Source organism: Halyomorpha halys, unplaced genomic scaffold (assembly GCF_000696795.3).
Source record: "Halyomorpha halys isolate HHAL.00 unplaced genomic scaffold, Hhal_1.1 Scaffold1475.1, whole genome shotgun sequence".
Classification (NCBI taxonomy): domain Eukaryota; kingdom Metazoa; phylum Arthropoda; class Insecta; order Hemiptera; family Pentatomidae; genus Halyomorpha; species Halyomorpha halys.
The window spans coordinates 137,975-156,141 of record NW_027113619.1 but is presented as its reverse complement, the minus strand read 5'-3'; the positions used below and the strand labels follow the sequence as shown (position 1 = coordinate 156,141).

At 36.2% G+C, this 18,167-nt stretch overlaps 1 long non-coding RNA gene across 1 annotated transcript; it reads left to right on the top strand.

The window, feature by feature from the left end:
- Nucleotides 1–853: 853 nt before the first annotated feature.
- On the top strand, nucleotides 854–14,878 carry LOC106689809 (uncharacterized). Its single transcript, XR_010844429.1, has 2 exons — nucleotides 854–1,095; nucleotides 14,604–14,878. It is a non-coding gene; the product is annotated as an uncharacterized lncRNA (long non-coding RNA).
- Nucleotides 14,879–18,167: the final 3,289 nt, after the last annotated feature.

Sequence of the window (18,167 nt, the reverse complement as noted above, 5' to 3'; positions counted from 1 at the left end):
GAGGCAAAGAGCTGCAGAGATACGAAGGCCCATTCAGAGTGGTCACGATAAGGGAACACAATATTGTCACTATAGAAGGTTTAAAAGAACCGAAAAAGCGAAGAACAGTTCACCTAGAACAATTAAAGCTTCCTGAAACGGCGTTATCAGGATGTTCGGGATTGTACTCACATCCCTTCCGGAGGGTAATATTGTAAAGTTGTAAAGTTCTTATTTTTTTTTCCTTTTTGGAACTTAATAATAAATAAGGACACGAGAGGATTCATGGGAAATTGTATTTTTTTGTTCAACTTTTTTTTGCACAGTGCTGTTATTTTAAATCCTATTTCTGTAGTTTTATTGTCTTTGCATCTTTTTTATTGTATTGTAATTGTATTTTTGTATATATATTAGAGTTTACGAGGATTGTTCGTAAACTGGTGGGGGGGGGAGTTACAGACTGTCAGCTGACAGGTCCATATCAGCTGATCGAAAACAGCTGACCGATTGTATATTTATAGACGGACAGGTTCCGCAAATAGATCAGTCTTTGACAGCACTTCAAGCGTTTCATTTCGCACTCCTCTCTCTCCTATTATTTTTAATTTCACTTGAGTAAAAGATAACTTATAGTTGACCGTATAACTTTAAATATATGAAGATGGTCAGGGTTGCGGTAAAAAAAGAATAAATAGTTCGGCTAGTTAAACTATTAGTTATTTTTTTACTGCAACCCTGACCATCTTATATCTAAAGAATTTTCGTTCTTTGCTGCTCAGGCTCATTGATGTTAAATCATCAGTTTTTATTATAAATCAAGTAGTTTTTTTTTTTTTTTTTTTCGAGCAGCTTCCATTCCTGTGAGCTTCTTTGTGAAACAAATAAGTCTGATCAAAATATTACAAAGCACAATAAAATCTACTGAACATAGTGCATTTTTCTTCTTTAATTTTTTTTCAGAGACAAGAATAGGTTTGGATCTAGTCAAGTGGATGTTGGGAGATCAGAAAGTTAGTGTTGCACAAGAGATTGGTTACGTGTTTTCTTCTAAAATAAAATATAATGTAACGTCTCTGAGTAAAGATCTTGAGATTGAACCAACTGTGACAATTAACGGTAAGAAAACCATTTTAGTAATGTCATGTAATCAACAAAACATAAGCATGTATTCTTCCAAAAAGTGTTAATCCGGTTATAACTGTTTAAAAAATTGAAAGCCGTAATAAAATTTAGAAAAAAAACAAGAATTGCTTATATATAACTAAGAAAACGTCATGTGAATAAACGACATATAACTGTCTTAAATGTGTAATTTCCGTTTCATTGGACTTTTTATTTTTGAGCTACACCGTTCACATACCAGCATATATAACCATTTGGACAGACTTAGTTATTTGGACTTGAGGGACTTCTAAAACTGTATTTCCGCTGAAAACTCTAATTCGAACTTTTTCACGATCACTATACTTTCCCTTACTTTATATTCCATACATATGTAAATGGATAATAAATGGTAAGTTGTCAAGTCAAAAGAAATTGCTTTAATAATTTATACATAAGATATATAGTGAGACATTTGCTAATGGTACTGATGACTGAACCGACTGGAAATAAAATAAAAAAGAACTTCATCGACTAGTGGCTACAGAACAAAAGCTAAGGGGTGGATTTTGGATCGGGTATGTGTTAGAGGAGTACATAAAGTTCCCAGGATGAAATCTGAGGAGCGTATCAGCGGGGAGGCGACCGCACGTTGGTGAGTTACAGCGTCAGAGAAGAGCGTAGCGGTCTGCCTATCATCAGCGTAGGAGGAGTGCAATGCCTTATCGACACCGGGAGCTCGAACACCATCTTCTGCCGGGAGGCGCTGGAGAGAATGTGTGAAGGAGAAAAGACACCCTAGGTGCAGGTATGTAGTTATAGATTAATCACCCTGGATGGTCTCTGTAGCGTAGAGGGGGAGGCAAAGATGGGGTTGAGTCACTGGGGAGTAAGGGGAGACACGCTTCTAGTGCATATGATAAGGAAAATGCTGCGGGAATATAGGGCAATCATAGGGTGTGACCTATTAGGAAGAGTGGGAGCGAGGGTCAAAAACCGCGCAGGGAAGTGGGATATCAGGATAGGGGGGCAAACATTCCAGTGCCAGAGTTTAGGAGGAGAAGGGAGGGTAAAGGTGAGGGCAATTAGCTGCGAATTGGGTAAGAAACAGAGTATCAAACGAGAATATATGGATATCTTCTTTAAAGAGCGGGACGTATTGGGTGCAACGGGCAAGACGGTGCATGAAATACCACTAAAACAGGAGAAAGTAACCTATGTGAAAGAGCGCAGGCACTGAGAAAGCACATTAGGAAAGAGCTCGAGGATTTGAAACGACAGGGTATCATTGTAAATAGCACGTCACCCTACAATAGTCCTTTGTGGGCGGTTAAAAAGAAGGTTCTGCCGGGAGAGGAAGCGGAAAGGTATAGAGTTGTCATTGACTACCGTAAATTAAATGAAAATACGGTTGACGAAAGGTACCGATTCCACGGCTAGAAGACATTTTGTACAGAATGGTTGGATCTACGGTATTTAGCACTCTAGACCTGAAAGATGGGTGTCACCAAATCAAGATGCACCCGAAAGACCGAGCCAAAATGGCATTCACTTTCGAACGAGGCCATTACAAGTTTACGCAGATGACATTTGGGCTGAAGAATGCTCCCATCACCTTCCAAAGACTTATGGACGAGTCTCTCAGGGGCCTTGATGAAAACATGTGCCAAGTATACATGGATGATCTGCTGGCTTCAGGAAATCGGAGCAAGAACACGAGGCGCATTTGAAGACTGTATTTGAGAGGATTCGACAATTTGGACTTAAACTCTCCAAAGAAAAATCATTTTTAGGGCAGGAAGAGATTACTTTCCTCAGATAAACCATTTCCAGGCATGGGGTCACCGAATGCTCAAAAGAGGCACTTCAACGAATGGCCGTGCTCTGGGACGTAAAAGGAATAAGATGATCACTGGGTGTACTTAAATATTACAGGCGTTTTGTGCCGGAAATGGTGGAACACTTGGTCCTAACCATAAAAAACCATAACCTATTAAAAAAGGGGAGCCTAGTTGTGGTTACGGCGACAATGGAAACCAACATTCAGCGGTACATGAAAAGCCGATAACGAGAACCAATACTAGCGTTCCCAGATTTTAACAAGATATTTACTATCACAACAGACGCTAGTGAGAACGCGTTGGGAGCGGTACTTTCGCAGGAGGGTGAGGGGGAAGAGCCCCCGATTGCTTGGGAGCAGGAGGCTGACGGACACAAAATCGCGTTATAGCGCACTAGAACGGGAGCTATTGAAAATCGTGCGGGCAGTCGAGCATACGTATTCGGCAGGCGATTTAGGGTCCACACCGATCACGTCCTTTGCAATGGGTAGGAAAACTCAAGTAATTGTCGGCTCACATAATTCGAGGGTAGGAACTCCTAAGCCAATTTAATATGGATATTATGTACAAGCCGGTGAAGCAGAACATGGTGGCGGACTTGCTGTCTCGGGCAATCACCATCAATGCTGTGGAAGAAGAACAAGGAGAACCAGCGGGGGGCGTCCGTCAATTTCTATTAGAATGGATTCCGGAAGACGGGAGAGCTTCAAATACTCAGAGTTCGACAATGCCTCGATAAGGGAAGAAATGAAAGCGTTAGGGTGGACTGACACATTAACACCTCCGGTCATCTCAAAGTAGAGGGGAAGGGGAGAGACTTCACGGTACCCTAAGTGACCACCTGAGGGTTTACCATGCGGACAAAGGGTTAGACCCGGACCAGGCGATGGTATGGGTAGTGGCGGCGTACAACCACTCCGTCCACACCACTACAGGGTTTTAACCGTTCGAAGTTTCATTAGGCCTTCAAAGGCGTCGCAGGAATTTTATTGACTCAGCGGAAGCGCAGGGGAAATCGTCAGTCACGGAATGACCATGCGAAAGTTGGAATGACCATGGGAAAAAGCGAGATCGAACGGGAGAAACAGCGGCGAGTGCCGAGACAATATTTGGATCTCCGTGATGTGCTGGGAGATATTAAAATTGGGACGGTTGTATATCGTAGATTAGGGTCCAATAGGAGCAAAGAATCCCTGCGCTATGAGAGGCCGTACCGGATGATTATATAAGGGGACACAATGTAGTCACAATAGAAAGCATACAAGAACCGAAGAAAAAGCGTACCGTTCATGTTGAATAGTTAAGGTTCCCAGCGATGGTAACTCCATAAGCGCCTGGAGAGTCGTCCCATCAAAAATGTAACAGTTTGTTTTCGTGAATGTGTTTTTTTTTTTTCTTTTTCTCTATTTTTTCCAATTCTGTAAAATAGAGAACTGTGCAAAATGAAGAATTATGTAAATATGAGTCTTGTAAATAGAAGTAGTTATGTTTTGTGTATTTTTATTTTTAGGTGCAAGCAGGCATTCGAAAAAGTGTATTTGATTTTTTTTTTTTGTATATATAAGTTTGAGTTATGTTTTGTTTCAATTGTTTTGATTTCATTTTATTTGTTATATATTTAGTTTACGAGAGATTATTCGTACACTGGCAGGGGGGAGTTATATTCAGAGTAAAGTTATTATTGACCGTAATCCTAAGACTCCCCCCGTCAACAATGGCAGAATGTATAAATATAGGATTAACGAACCAAATAAATCAGTATATAAAGTGATCTTGTGGGTCTCATTACTAGTTCCCTATTTCTCTCTTTTTTTAAAGTCTTTTCTCACGGCTAAAGACATCTTTTGTGTATGTTTTTTGTTTTTTTTGTACGAGGGTCGGTGGAAATCTTCAAAAGACACTGCAGGCTCTAAAGCATCCATGTACCTATCTGTGTGTGGGATTTTCATCCACTAAAACCACCACCCTACACCTGTTCATTCCTCTCCACGGGACCGCCGCTAGGCATTACTTCATGGAGGGAAATGGCTGAGTGCCGCCTAGCTTTCTTCGCATGGTTTTCACGTTTCCATGCTAGTCATGTCTTCTAGCCCTCTCTTCTTCTCTCAACCTCTTGAATACGACTGTGGTGAATCTCTTCACTGCGTTCCAGTGCTGGTCTGAGAGTACCATATAGCTCACCACGTTTTCTGGTGTGATGCGTCCTCCACACACTCTCAATTCACTTCTTTCTGCCGCAAGGGAATGGAAGTGAAAAACATGTGCTCCGTGGTTTCCTCGACAGCCTGACATCCAGGACATTCTGCGGTGTTGTCCAGTTTGAAGCGGTACTGGTAGGCTCTAAAGCATCCATGTCCGATCAACAATTGGGTTACGTAAAAATCCACCTCACCATGCTGGCGGCCATACCACGTGCCCACATCGGGTATTAACTTGCGAGATCACCTTCCGGGATCTGCAGCCTCCCAACGTTGCTGCCACTGGTCGATGGTTATTTTTCGTTCTTCCTCTCTGGAAATGTGTAAGCGTCGTCCACATTGCCTGCTTCTTCCTTCAACAAGGAGTTCCACAGGTGGCATTCGGCCTATCACTCACACCGCTTCGTAGGATACAGTTCGAAAAGCACCAACCGTCCTTAAACAAACCCTCCGATAAACTGAAACCAATTTTCTTCTGTATGATTGGGTAATCATCGCTTCTTTCCAAATCGGAACTGCATATAACATAATGGAGGGAACAACAGTAGCGAGAAGCCTTCGGCTACTTTATCTTGGACATCCAACGTTTGGCATAAGGCGTGACAAAAAGGATGCTACTTTAGCAGATTTAGCGCTGATATACTCCGTGTGAACATTAAAACGGAGACGTGCATCGATCGTGACTCCTAGGTATTTTAAGCAAGACTGGGAACAAATTTCGTGCCAACCAACCGTGACAGTGATGGACTTAGTCTGCTTCCTGCTTCAGTTACTAAGAGAACCTCGGTCTTGTGATCAGCAAGTTGTAGGCCTACCGAAGACAGCCAACTTCGGATCGTAGCAACAGCCTGGTTTGCTATGGGGGTAACTTCTAAGTGCTTCGCCGCAACTACAACTGCAACTGCGAATCCCACAACTGTGGCTCTCTCCGGCATTGTCAATTTGAAGATTGCGTCGTTCATGACGTTCCACAGAAGAGGCCCTAATACCGAGCCCTGTGGGACACCACCAGTCACCTTGTTTCTCCTTTGGCCAATGTCTGAAAAATAAAACAGAACTACATCTTTGAAGTAGTCTGCGAGAACTCCCATGAGATAGGCTGGCACCACCATAGTCCGTAGGGCATCTATCATACAGGTCCATCTTGCAGTGTTAAAAGCATTCTTAACGCCTAGCGTGATGATTGCTGCATAACACTTAACACCTCTCCTCCACCTTCCGTCCAATCCTGGTGCCTTGCCATGTTGTAGGTCCGAGGCGATGTCCTGCGTGTTTGTGGAAAATTTGTCTGTTCTGGGAACAGTGTTCTGACAATACTGTTTACAACGTTTGATCTTGTAGGAAGCTGCATCGTGGCTTTACACAGTTCTGGAGTGCTATTTTGTAAGGTTTACCCCATGGGTGTGCATCCACCTCATCACAGAGTACTCTCCAGCACCGTTGTTTGCTTTCTTTAATGGCATGTCGGAGGTTCCTCCGAGCTCTCTTAAACTCTTCTTACAGCACAGAAAACTCCGGTAGACGTCTCGCTCGCTGGTAACATCTTCTTGCTTGGTTGCAACACCGGCGAAGATCGTCAATAGTATCCGTCCACCAGTATACTGAGGAATGATGTTTGCCAGGCTTTGAACGGGTCATAGCTGCATCACAAGCCCCAGATATAAAAGAGTTCATAGTACAAGAGCCAAAGAGGAGAAAAAATGCAGTTATCTCACCCCAATTTTTGATTACTTTAATGAAAACCTATGTATAATTACTAGTCAAAATTGATGAGTCTGCCAAGAATAGGTTGGGGGAATAAAAAATGGCGGCTGTTTCAAAGCGATAAAAAAATACTAATTTTTCTTTCGGAGCTCTATATCTTCAAAAGTAGAAACAACCTAAGAAAACGAAAAACAAAAAGAAAACCTAAGAGAACGCCATTTAAAGAAGGGTAAATTTGCTAAAATATGAGCCCTAATAGTGTTATTTACTTTAAATAGTTTTCGAGATATAGCTTTTTAAAAAGCAACATTTCATAAAAATGTTGTATGGGACGTACTGAAAGATCAGTAGTTGTGACTTTATTTTGAAAAATGTATATCTCAAAAACCATTCGACGTACAGACCTCTATTAGCACTCAAATTAAAGCTAGTTTAATGAGCTATATAGTAGTTTATGATGTTTATCTTCGTGGGAGTAATAGTTTACATGAAATTTGCTAAAATAAACCGATTTATTGTAGTTCGGACAAATTTTTATTTGCCAAATTCATATTCATATGTGAATATCATAAAAACTACTTCCTCTACGAAGATAAGTGTCATAAACTACTTTATAGTAAGTTAAATTTCCTTTATTTTGAGTGTTGGCAGACATATGTGCGCCTAATGGATCTAGGGAAATATTTTTTCAAAAATCCAACATTTTATACGAACAACTAGAAATTAACATTTTGTGAGTATATGAAAACTACTATTCCTACGAAGATAAAGGTCATCAACTTTTTTATTATATCTTATTATTGTATCTCTTTTTTTCTGATTGTACCATGTATGTGTAACTTATATATGTCCGATTACGGATTGATAAGTATGCTGTGTGAGATAGCAACCTAATGTATTTAGGCAGCATAGATAAATAAAGTATTTCTCTCTCTCTCATTAAACTAGCTTTATTTTGAGCGCTAATAGACATCTGCACGTCATATAGTTCCTGAGATATAGAATTCTCAAAATAAATTAACTAACTACTAATCTTTCAGTAGATTTTTAAGAAATTTTGCTATTTAAAAAGCTATATCTCGAGAACTATTGGATGTAAATAGCTCTTTTAGGGCTAATATTTCAGCAAATTTGCTCTTCTTTAAATACTGTTCTCTTAGATTTTCTAGTGCTATTGGTAGTTTTTAAGATATAGAGCTCCGAATGAAAAATTAGTATTTTTTAAGGTTTTGAAACAGCCGCCATTTTTTATTCCCCCTACCTATACTTGGCAGACTCATCAATTTCGACTAGTAATTATACCTAGTTTTCATTAAAGTAATCAAAAATTGAGGTGAGATAACTGCCTTTTTTTCTTCCCGGCTCTTGTACTATCAGTACACGCACCTTTTCCTCGGCTGACCCTTTCAATTCACACTCGTCCTCTAGCATTAAAGTGAATGAACCGCCATCGAAAGTCTTCGTGTTCCAGCCATTGGTTCTCCATCGACAACTTTTTTTTGTTGTAAGCGTATCCAGTGTGATCAATATAGCCTGGTTATCACTGTTAGTATAAAATCCACAAACCTTCCAAGTTGCGATCCGTTGTAGGCGACCACTCACAAACGTCAAATCGATGATAGATGATCTTCCTGCTCTAGTGAACGTCGTGTTTGTTCGGGTGTTCATTAGGAACATATCACTCATTTGTGCAAAAGCTTCGAGAACTTCACCACGTCGATTTGTTAACCTACTTCCCCATTCAGTTGCCCATGCGTTGAAATCACCCGCTGTGATAGCTGGCTTATGGCAACTAGCCTAGAGGCTAGTGAATCTTAGTCTTAGAAGACAATGCGATCCAACAAATTCGCAGTCTTCTATTGTGATACTGGAATAGGCGTAGCAGCTATAGATGTACACCTCGTTGATCTTCGCCCATACAAAGCCGGAGTGCGATGTAGTATTCACTTCCTGAATAGCTTAAGAATTACAGGCCCAAGTAGCAGCTTTACCACTGACATCGGATACCAACAAGTTGCCATCCAGATTTTTATATTGTTCGCAGAGAATAGCAACGTCAACGTGCTGTTCCCGTACCGTTTGGTAAAGGAGATCTTGAGCAGCTTCGCAATGGTTCAAATGTAACTGGAGTATCCTCATCTACGTTGTTGTTGGATTTGCGTCATGGTTTTCAATGCTGAACGGAAAGCTGGACACTTACTACTTCCACAGGGGTGGTCAGCATCTCTATTTTCCGCACATAATGCGCATTGACCTTTCTGGTCACAACCACTAGATTTGTGACCTGCTTTACCACAGTTTCGACATAGGGAAGTTCTATCCTTTCCGACACGATTCCGAGCTATGTGTCCATACTCCCAGCAACGGGCACACTTTGGAACTCTGAGTCTTTCTCGTATACAGCTAACCACCAGTCCTACTCGGACCTTTCCTTGAGCCATAATCTTCCTAGCCTGGAGAACCGGAAGTGAAATGACCGTCGTTTGCATTTTATTGCTGTGATGGGCATTGACTCTTCACCCAGGAGAGGTTTTAAGGCCTCCAAAACCTCCTCTTTGGTGGTGTGATCATCTTCATCAGAATAGAACTATCTCTCCCGTATTTTTATAATTACTGCATCAGGCCTCGGGGGCTTAGGGCGAAGTTTCTTCCTCGATCTTTCCCATACTTCTTCCCATTGCTCATCATGTTGTTCTCCATGCTGAACTGCATTAGATCTCTGAGGGCGATCTGCATTATGATGCACCACTGGTTGTGTGGTTTTCTTCTTGTTCTTCCTTTTATCGCCCGTTAAAGAAGGTGTGGTTACTGTTCCCTCTGATTTAACAGCATTCTTCCTAGGTGGACTTACTTCCTTAGTTTGGGTTTGGCTGTTTGCAGTTTCGATAGGGAGGGCAGCTGTTTGAAACCTTTCAAAGTATAGTTGGATTTGGCATGTGAAACTCCTTATCTTACCATTTTTTTTTTTTTAATTTAATAATGAAGTATTCAGCATATGACGTAAATGTGAGGACTGATGTTAAAATAAAATTTAAAAAATATATATCTTATAGATATAAACTAGTAAATAATAATGTAATTAGGAATTTGTAAAAAGATGAAATTTAAACAAATTAGAATTAGCTTATTCTTTAAGGATATAATAAATAAATATTCTTATCTTTCTTTAACCCCCTTCTCCTTCTCTATTCTTTTATTTTTCCTTACCCACATTATTAGTTTTTTTCGCCATATATTACTATTATTGTCATATTTTCTAATTACTTCTTTGTCTTACTTAACTTTATATTTTGTTTCTTTATTCTAGTATTTTACTTACATATTACATTAGTTACATATATTTTCTTTCTCGAAGGTGAAGGAGAAAGGGGTTAAAGAAAGATAAGAATATTTATTTATTATTATTTTATCTATCCTTAAAGAATAAGCTAATTCTAATTTGTTTAAATTTCATCTTTTTACAAATTCCCAATTACATTATTATTCACTAGTTTATATCTATATGATATATATTTTTTAAATTTTATTATTTATTATTTTATTCTCATCAGTCTTCACATTTACGTCACATTAATACTTCATTATTAATATTTACATATATAAAATTAATTATTCTTGATTAATCAATCAGAGAATCACTTCAAATATAAAATGGAACATACAAGAAAATAAACAATTAAGTTGTTATCAAAAATATATTTTTTTATCTTATTCAATATTTAAAAGGATTTAAAATATTAAATCTATATCAAAAGAAATTATAACACAAACCAAAATTCAACGATGAGCATTACTATAATTGATTGATCAATCAAGCGATATCATTGAACTTGTGAAAATAAACAAATATTACAGAAGTTACGGTTCCATATCATTAGTGTCCCTGACACCTGGGTACTCTGTCATAAGATTTATTACAAAATTGTATAATTTGCAATAAAGCTTTATATTTTACTTTTTAGTATAAAATTCCTATAACTAAAATGGTTTTGTCTCAAAATTACTGAATTTAGAATATTTATTTTGAATGTTTAAATTTCTTTTTTTTTTAATATTATTTAACTGGGAATTATTAATTATTATTTAATTGAGAGTCTGAGAAGCCCATGTTTAATTTACCAATTATAATAGATTCAATATTTATTTTTACAGTATCCTTAAAGAATACTTTTCTTTTAACTTCACATGCAGTGAATTTCCAAATTGATTAGTTCTTTTATCAAGATTGAATAGAACAGAAAAGTCTTCTTGTTCTGTGGTTATAATGCTGATTGGCCTTTGGTCTATGTTTAAACTCATTTTACTTCTTTCAACAGTCACATTTTCATTTTTAATATCATTAAATTAATTTTCCACCTGAGGTATAGACTCTGAACTAACCAGATCATCAAAGAAATAATAATTTTTTTTTAAATAATTAATTTATCCAAATTCTTGATTTCATCAAACAAATCCATTAGTTCAACACTAACTTCTACAGGCAAATTTGTACAAACATGATAAAGAATACATATTTCCAATACAGCTATTCCCATTTCTTTAATTTTATAATAAATAATTTTATTGGAATGATACTTTGTTATTATTGATTTTCTTACTTCATTCAACCGTTTGAGAAAATATAACAGTTCCTCATTAATTTCAATATTAGTTTCAAATAATTCAATTTATCTAAAGAACTTTCAACTTGGAATGATTCCATATTTTGACAGTTTTCTTTAATAAACTAAATAATATAAAAAATTATAATAATATTATAAATATCATCAATTTTTCATTTTAAAATAATATACTTTAATTTTAATAATCTTCAATATTATAAAATAGATTCAATATAACATCTATTTTTATATTAGATTATTCAATAATTCCTTCAATTCAACTATTCTATGACTATTCTATACTAAAAGTATGTATAAATTATAAAGTAAATGTTTTGATCTTACAATTCCGTGTCTGGCCGTCCTCCAGTATTTGTTGACCAGAGGTGTCCGGAATTAAGAGGTTTACATAGGATCTTCAGCTGCAGGTAACTCGGGTGAGTGGGCCAACCAAGCAGCAACATCTGGAGTCCGTGGAATACTGCAAAGTTCTTCAGATCCTGAAAACAGCGGTGAAACTGTACCTATTGCGAGTGCAAGATAACAGATAGGATGTCATTAAGTCAAAAGAAATTACTTTAATAATTTATACATTGGAAATATAGTGAGACTATTGCACATTGTACTGATGACTGACCTACTAGCGATAACAATAAAAATAAAACAATAAAGAATAGTGGCTACAGACCAGAATGCAAGGAGAGGATTTGGGATTGGGTACATATTAAGAGGAGTAAAAAAAAAAAAGTAAGAATAACAGAATGCTGAGCTATAAAATACCTGTTGCCCATGAGAGAAGGTCAGTAGCATTGACTGCTGATGCCAGTTCAATAAGAAAGCCTCTCAACTTCGTATAACTGTTATAGTATTATATACTAAATAATTTATATATCACTGCTTTGCTTAAATAGAGGCACATTGGACAAAAAAAAAAATGCAATTTTTTATTTTGCATTTGAAGTATTCCTTTTAGATTTTGTGATGCAATATGTGTTGTTGTAGTTATTTTGTGACAATTATAATAACTAATATCCCAGTCATCCGTTTTTCATATTTCACAAACACCTACTGGATGCACCTTTAGGTAATACACAGGTGGTAAGTTGTGAAATAAATTTTTTTAAAAATGTATCTATAAAAAAGAACAATTGTATTGTGAAAAAAATTTATATTAATTAACTTGTAGGAAGATTTTCTGTTATTAATAAAATCTCTATATTTTCAATCAAATGGGATCTTATTAATACTTATTTATTATTATTTTTTACGGGTTATTTTTAAATAAATAACTAGGAAATATTGAGGGCACCAAAGCTTCATAAAATATATTTTTGGCACCTATGAATTAGTTCATACATTGTCTTAAAAATTTTATTTTTGGTGTATTTTACTATTGCATCAAGAGTATGATGGTTCTATATTCTGTTAAGATCAATAATGAAAAAGTTTTAGGGCTTATTTAATTAAAAATTAAAATTTTCACTTACAATTATCTTTTTATAAAATTTTTTTATTGAAATAATACATTCTACCACACTCAATTCCAGTGTATTAGATATTACAAATTTTAGATAGTATATTAGATATCAATTTCAATGATTTACTAGAGCCCTAAACCATGATACAATGTAGTTTTGAAAAAAGTTATGAACAAAGTTGAACAGGTTTGGTGAGAAGATCAGAGAGAATAAATTTTTTCACAGTGATTATATACCAATCAACTTGTCTTTTCTTGAAAAAAAAAAATATAGATTCCACTAAGCAATGTTATCTTCCCAAAAAATTATAAAAACATAATGAGGTGTAGACTAAAGTAGGTCAAATTTTTTTTTTTAGTAAAACACTTATATTCGTTTATAAGGATTATGCTCTAAAACTCCCAATTACATCTTTCAAGGAAATTAGAAATTAGAAATTTTTTAACTTGATTTATTAGGAAGATTTTTTTCTCCTAGTGTCAATTGTTCACATGATTAAAAAACTAAATTTATGTTGTTTTAACTTACACTAACACCATTTAGACTTGGTGCCCTTATAAGAATATTGGTTTCAAATAATAAAAAACTTGTTTGACGTTTTATTGTATAACTCCGGTTCTACTTTGTTTATTAGATCCAATTTATGAATATTGGTGTGGTTTAAAGAGCTCTAAACCACAATAAAGTTTGTTTTTTCCAAAATTTGTATTTTAAGGGTTACTTGAGGTGCTAAAACGAACATTAACTTTGATTTACTAAAAAAAAAAAAAAAAAATAATAATAATAAATAAATAATCTTTAACCGCACTTTGACAGTCCAAACAGTTTCAATGCCAATTGTAGCACACTGGGGTTGTACAAGAACTGTTCATGTTGTATGCACTCACGTATGACAATATGATAAATAATGAAATTAAATAAAAAAAGAAAAATTCACCAAAATCAGTCCAGAATTAAATACGATACAGGAACTTTTAGATTATGCTTTTAATTTTAAGGCATACTATGAAGGTTATCATACTAACCGCTATCTTGGTTGAACCATTATCAGAAATGTAAGATGAAATAGTTTTTGTATTACAGTTTTATGGAAAACGGTCAGTAAAGTGTATAAACACCAGATATTTAATTTAACGTTTTTTATTATAGGGAGCGGCGTGGTTCAGTGGTATGGCACTGTGCTACTAACTCCAAGGACCCGGTTTCAAATCCGGCTGTGACAGATAAATCATTTATTCTGTTACTCGAACCAAGAATTGACCCTGTGGGTTCGGGAGCCCTCGGGGTCCACCTAGCCTCATACAGTGAGTACCCTCAATTGGAGAAATTATTAAATCTGGCGGTCGAACGTGATTCTGACCAAATCACCTCCTTGCACAACCGTTGTTCTAGTAACAGTACTTCCTAACAAATTACTGCACCCCTGATCCTTCATGGGCTGTAACAGTAAAGATTTTTTTTTAAATATTTTTATTATTTGTTATTACCATCTATTTTTATTGTAAATTGTTATTTACCGCTGTAGACTGAATAGATATAATAAAAAAATTAATTCAGTCATTAATCCAATGTGTATATAAAAATAATAAGGTCAGTTAAATTTTAACTAAATATATTAATCTATATACATCTTCAAATTTAGCAATTGCGAAACATTGTTGGGTCTTATTTTTGTTAAACTTATTAACTCTTATTTTTCAGATGTTCATTCTCCGGGTTTTGTACAGCTTATGGCTCATGTCTGTTGTCAGGTAGAACAGGACACTGTTACAAATATTATGTTGGAGTCAGACTGTAGAAAAGAGATCCGATATTACCAAATCCGTTTTACGGAGGTCTCGGGCACCGCCATTGAAGCAACAAGTCTTCCATGCAGGAAATGTATGCCTCCTAGCATTCCAAAACAAACATCGAAATCCAAAGAATCTAGATTTCTCATACTTAAGCCTAAATAAATAAAAGCCAATGAAATCGTACTAGTTTACAATATTTTTATTTTTATAGGTTAATTTATTAACAAATAAATATTTCCATACTAGCTGATCTCGTGGATCAATATCTATGTAAGATACGACTGATGGCATTGTAATTATATAATTAATTACATGTAGAGCTCGAACTCGACTAGCGATTTCTAGCCGAGATGACTAAGTCTACAAGGTATAAACATGGCGGTAAATACATCTTTAAATTAAAACAGCCTCTCTAATTTTAACGACTTCTATGGGACCAGGCTAATTCGGTCACTATATCCGACCGTCGTAAAAATCAATCACTACACAAATCATGTAAATGTGAAATAGGTTTTTCTTTAACTATGTAATAATTACTATCAAACACCAATAAATTACTTTATTTGGGTGATGATGTAGAACTTCATTTTTGTAAAATAATGAATATACATGACAATTTTAAACATCCCCACGACCAAAAATCAGGTTCATCCGTTGCAAAGTCATCTGGTACTTATGATTGTTCCTCAATTTGATCTATCAACACGTCAGAATGGTCAAAACAATTGTTGATTGTTGATGGTAGTGAATTGCCCAACGCTGGTGGACCATTATGATGGAGATAGTCGTGGGTTATGTCAAAAAGGAACACAAAATAGCTTACAACTATTTATTTGTTGACGTTTGGCCCAATTTTCAGGGCTAAAGAATGTACAAAACAACTAAAAATATGATGAAAATGAAATATAATATAATGACAATATACTTAGGTAGTGTTCAAATTATGTAAATATAAGTGAGAAATTATGTAGAAATGAACAAAAAAATAATGACTTACACCTACCCCTACCACTCTCTTCCTCTAAATTTTCAACAACCACCTCTCATACCCTTACTGTATAGATCCCTCCCATATCTCCCCTTTCTTACGGATAATACAAAGAAATTCTTCTGTATGTGAAGGAGAGACTTCGGCAACATATTAGAGAGGAGATAGATAATTTGCGTGGCCAAGGAATCATAGTGGACAGCACATCTCCCTTTAATAGCCCATTATAGGCATTCAGACCACTACGAATTTACAAGGATACCTTTCGGCTTGAAAAATGGTCCGGTAACATCCAAAGGCTCATGGACGAGTTTCTGAGAGGACCTGGATGACCTGCTGGAATTCAGTAAGTCCGAAATCGAACACGTGCAACATATAGGAGCGTATTCCAGCAGATGAGGGAGTTCGGCTTAAAGCTTTCACAAGGGAAGTGGGTAATGGGTCAAGCCCAAATAACTTTCCTTGGACACACTATCTCACAGGAGGGAGTAAGACCAGGTGCCTTAAAGGTGGAAACCCTGGAGAGGATGGCAGTGGCGAAGGATGTAAAAAGGATCCGGAGATTGCTGGGTGCATTGAATTATTTCCGACGGTTTGTGCCCGAAATGGCTGATTACCTCGTGCCATTGATCACCTCATTGAAAAAGGGATCCAAGCTCGTAGTGACGGCAGACATGGCGCATAAGGTTAGGAAATGTATAGAGCAACTGCAGAGAGAGCCAATCCTTGAGTCTCCTGATTTCGAGAAACCGTTTGCACTAACGACAGATGCCAGTGAGTATGCGCTGGGGGCGGTGCTATCCCAGGAACACGAGAAAGGGGAACGTCCTATAGCCTCAGCTAGTAGACGACTTACGGAGGTGGAGTATATATATACATACATATACTATACCGCTCCAACTTTGTCTACCGTATTCCTCGCTCCTCTCCTATCTGCAATTCTTCTTATGTAGGTGAAACCAAGGACCTCCTCATATCCTATATTTCTTAACATGAATTATCCATATCTCACAACTCAGCCGCCTCCCAACTCTCAGTACATTCTCTGACGTTTAATCACTCTTTAGATTTTGAACATTTTTTAGCCATTGTTCCTAACTAGCGAAAGAGGATATTTCAGAATCGGTTTACATACTCCTAGAACCCATTCCTGTTAACCACAAAATTGGTAAAAGTTGTATCTCACATACCTACAGCCGTATATTAAAATTAATTAAGACTCAATAAATTCCCTCTTCTTTCCCTCACACCGTTATCCTTCTTTTTCCTGACTCAGACTTTTTCCTTTTATTGCAATTTTTATTTTTCATGATGGTAAAGTTTCACTTCACACTGTTTCATTATCTTATTTTGTTATAACCATTATAATTATCAATGTAGATATAATATTATTATCACTATCAATACAGATAACTTTTGTTGTCATTATCTAATTATTGTGTATATTTAATTTTACATCATTACATTTGATAGTCTTAGCATACTTCGCCTAAACATTTTACCTTTTTACTGATATTTTCTTTTTCTTTACTATATGTATCTTTACTGTATTCATTGCTTAGATTCTTTTACATTTTTGTATTGTATCTGTACTGTATTCTCGATCTGTATGTGTCATTTTATTTCTATTTATGATATGCAATGTTTTAGTTAATCTATCCATTCTCAACCGTTTATTATTCATTATATTAAAAATAAGTTATCTGAAGTTCTGTTTTATCTTGTTATCAATTTCTATTTTTCTTTAAGATTTACTTTAATATAATGGTAAAGGTACTCAGTCAGCTGACATTCACAGCTTATATATATTTTAAAAGAACATGAAATTGTTAGAAAACAAATTGAAGAGAGAAACAACAGTGGACTATTTTCAGAGACTGGTCAATCAATACCTCACGATATGAAGGCAAAGAGGTTAAGATGGACGGGACAGGTGGCTCAAAGCAATCCATCAAGATGCTTCTGCACCACAACGAATGCCAGTGTAGTAGGCAAGATACCACGTTAGTGGCCAAAAACCAGATTGATTAACAGAATCAATCAAGATGCGAACGATCTGCATGCAGAAAACTGGAAAGCAGTATCCCAAGACAGGCAGGTGTGAAGAAAGCTGGTTTGAGTGGCCAAAGATCTACTACAGACCTTGTAGTTCACAAGAATGTGATAAGCGACTATTTTGAAGATTATTAGTTATTTGGGAATATTCTTTTATTCATTAAAACCATGTATTGTGTTAATTATAAAGGCTAATAAAAGATTCGATAAAAATTCTAAAATTCTTTGAAACTGCTCTACTAAAAAATCCATTTCAGGTTGATTTTGATTGTTGAGTTTTGGTTAGTGATACCTCTGGGCATAGTGAAAAGGTCGTCGAAAGTCACATTATGTCACACTTCAAATAAGAAATTTCGAGATTCATAACCAAATCATTAAGTTAAAATAAATTGTTGGTGATATCAGGAGGATTGAATTAATAAATTAAAT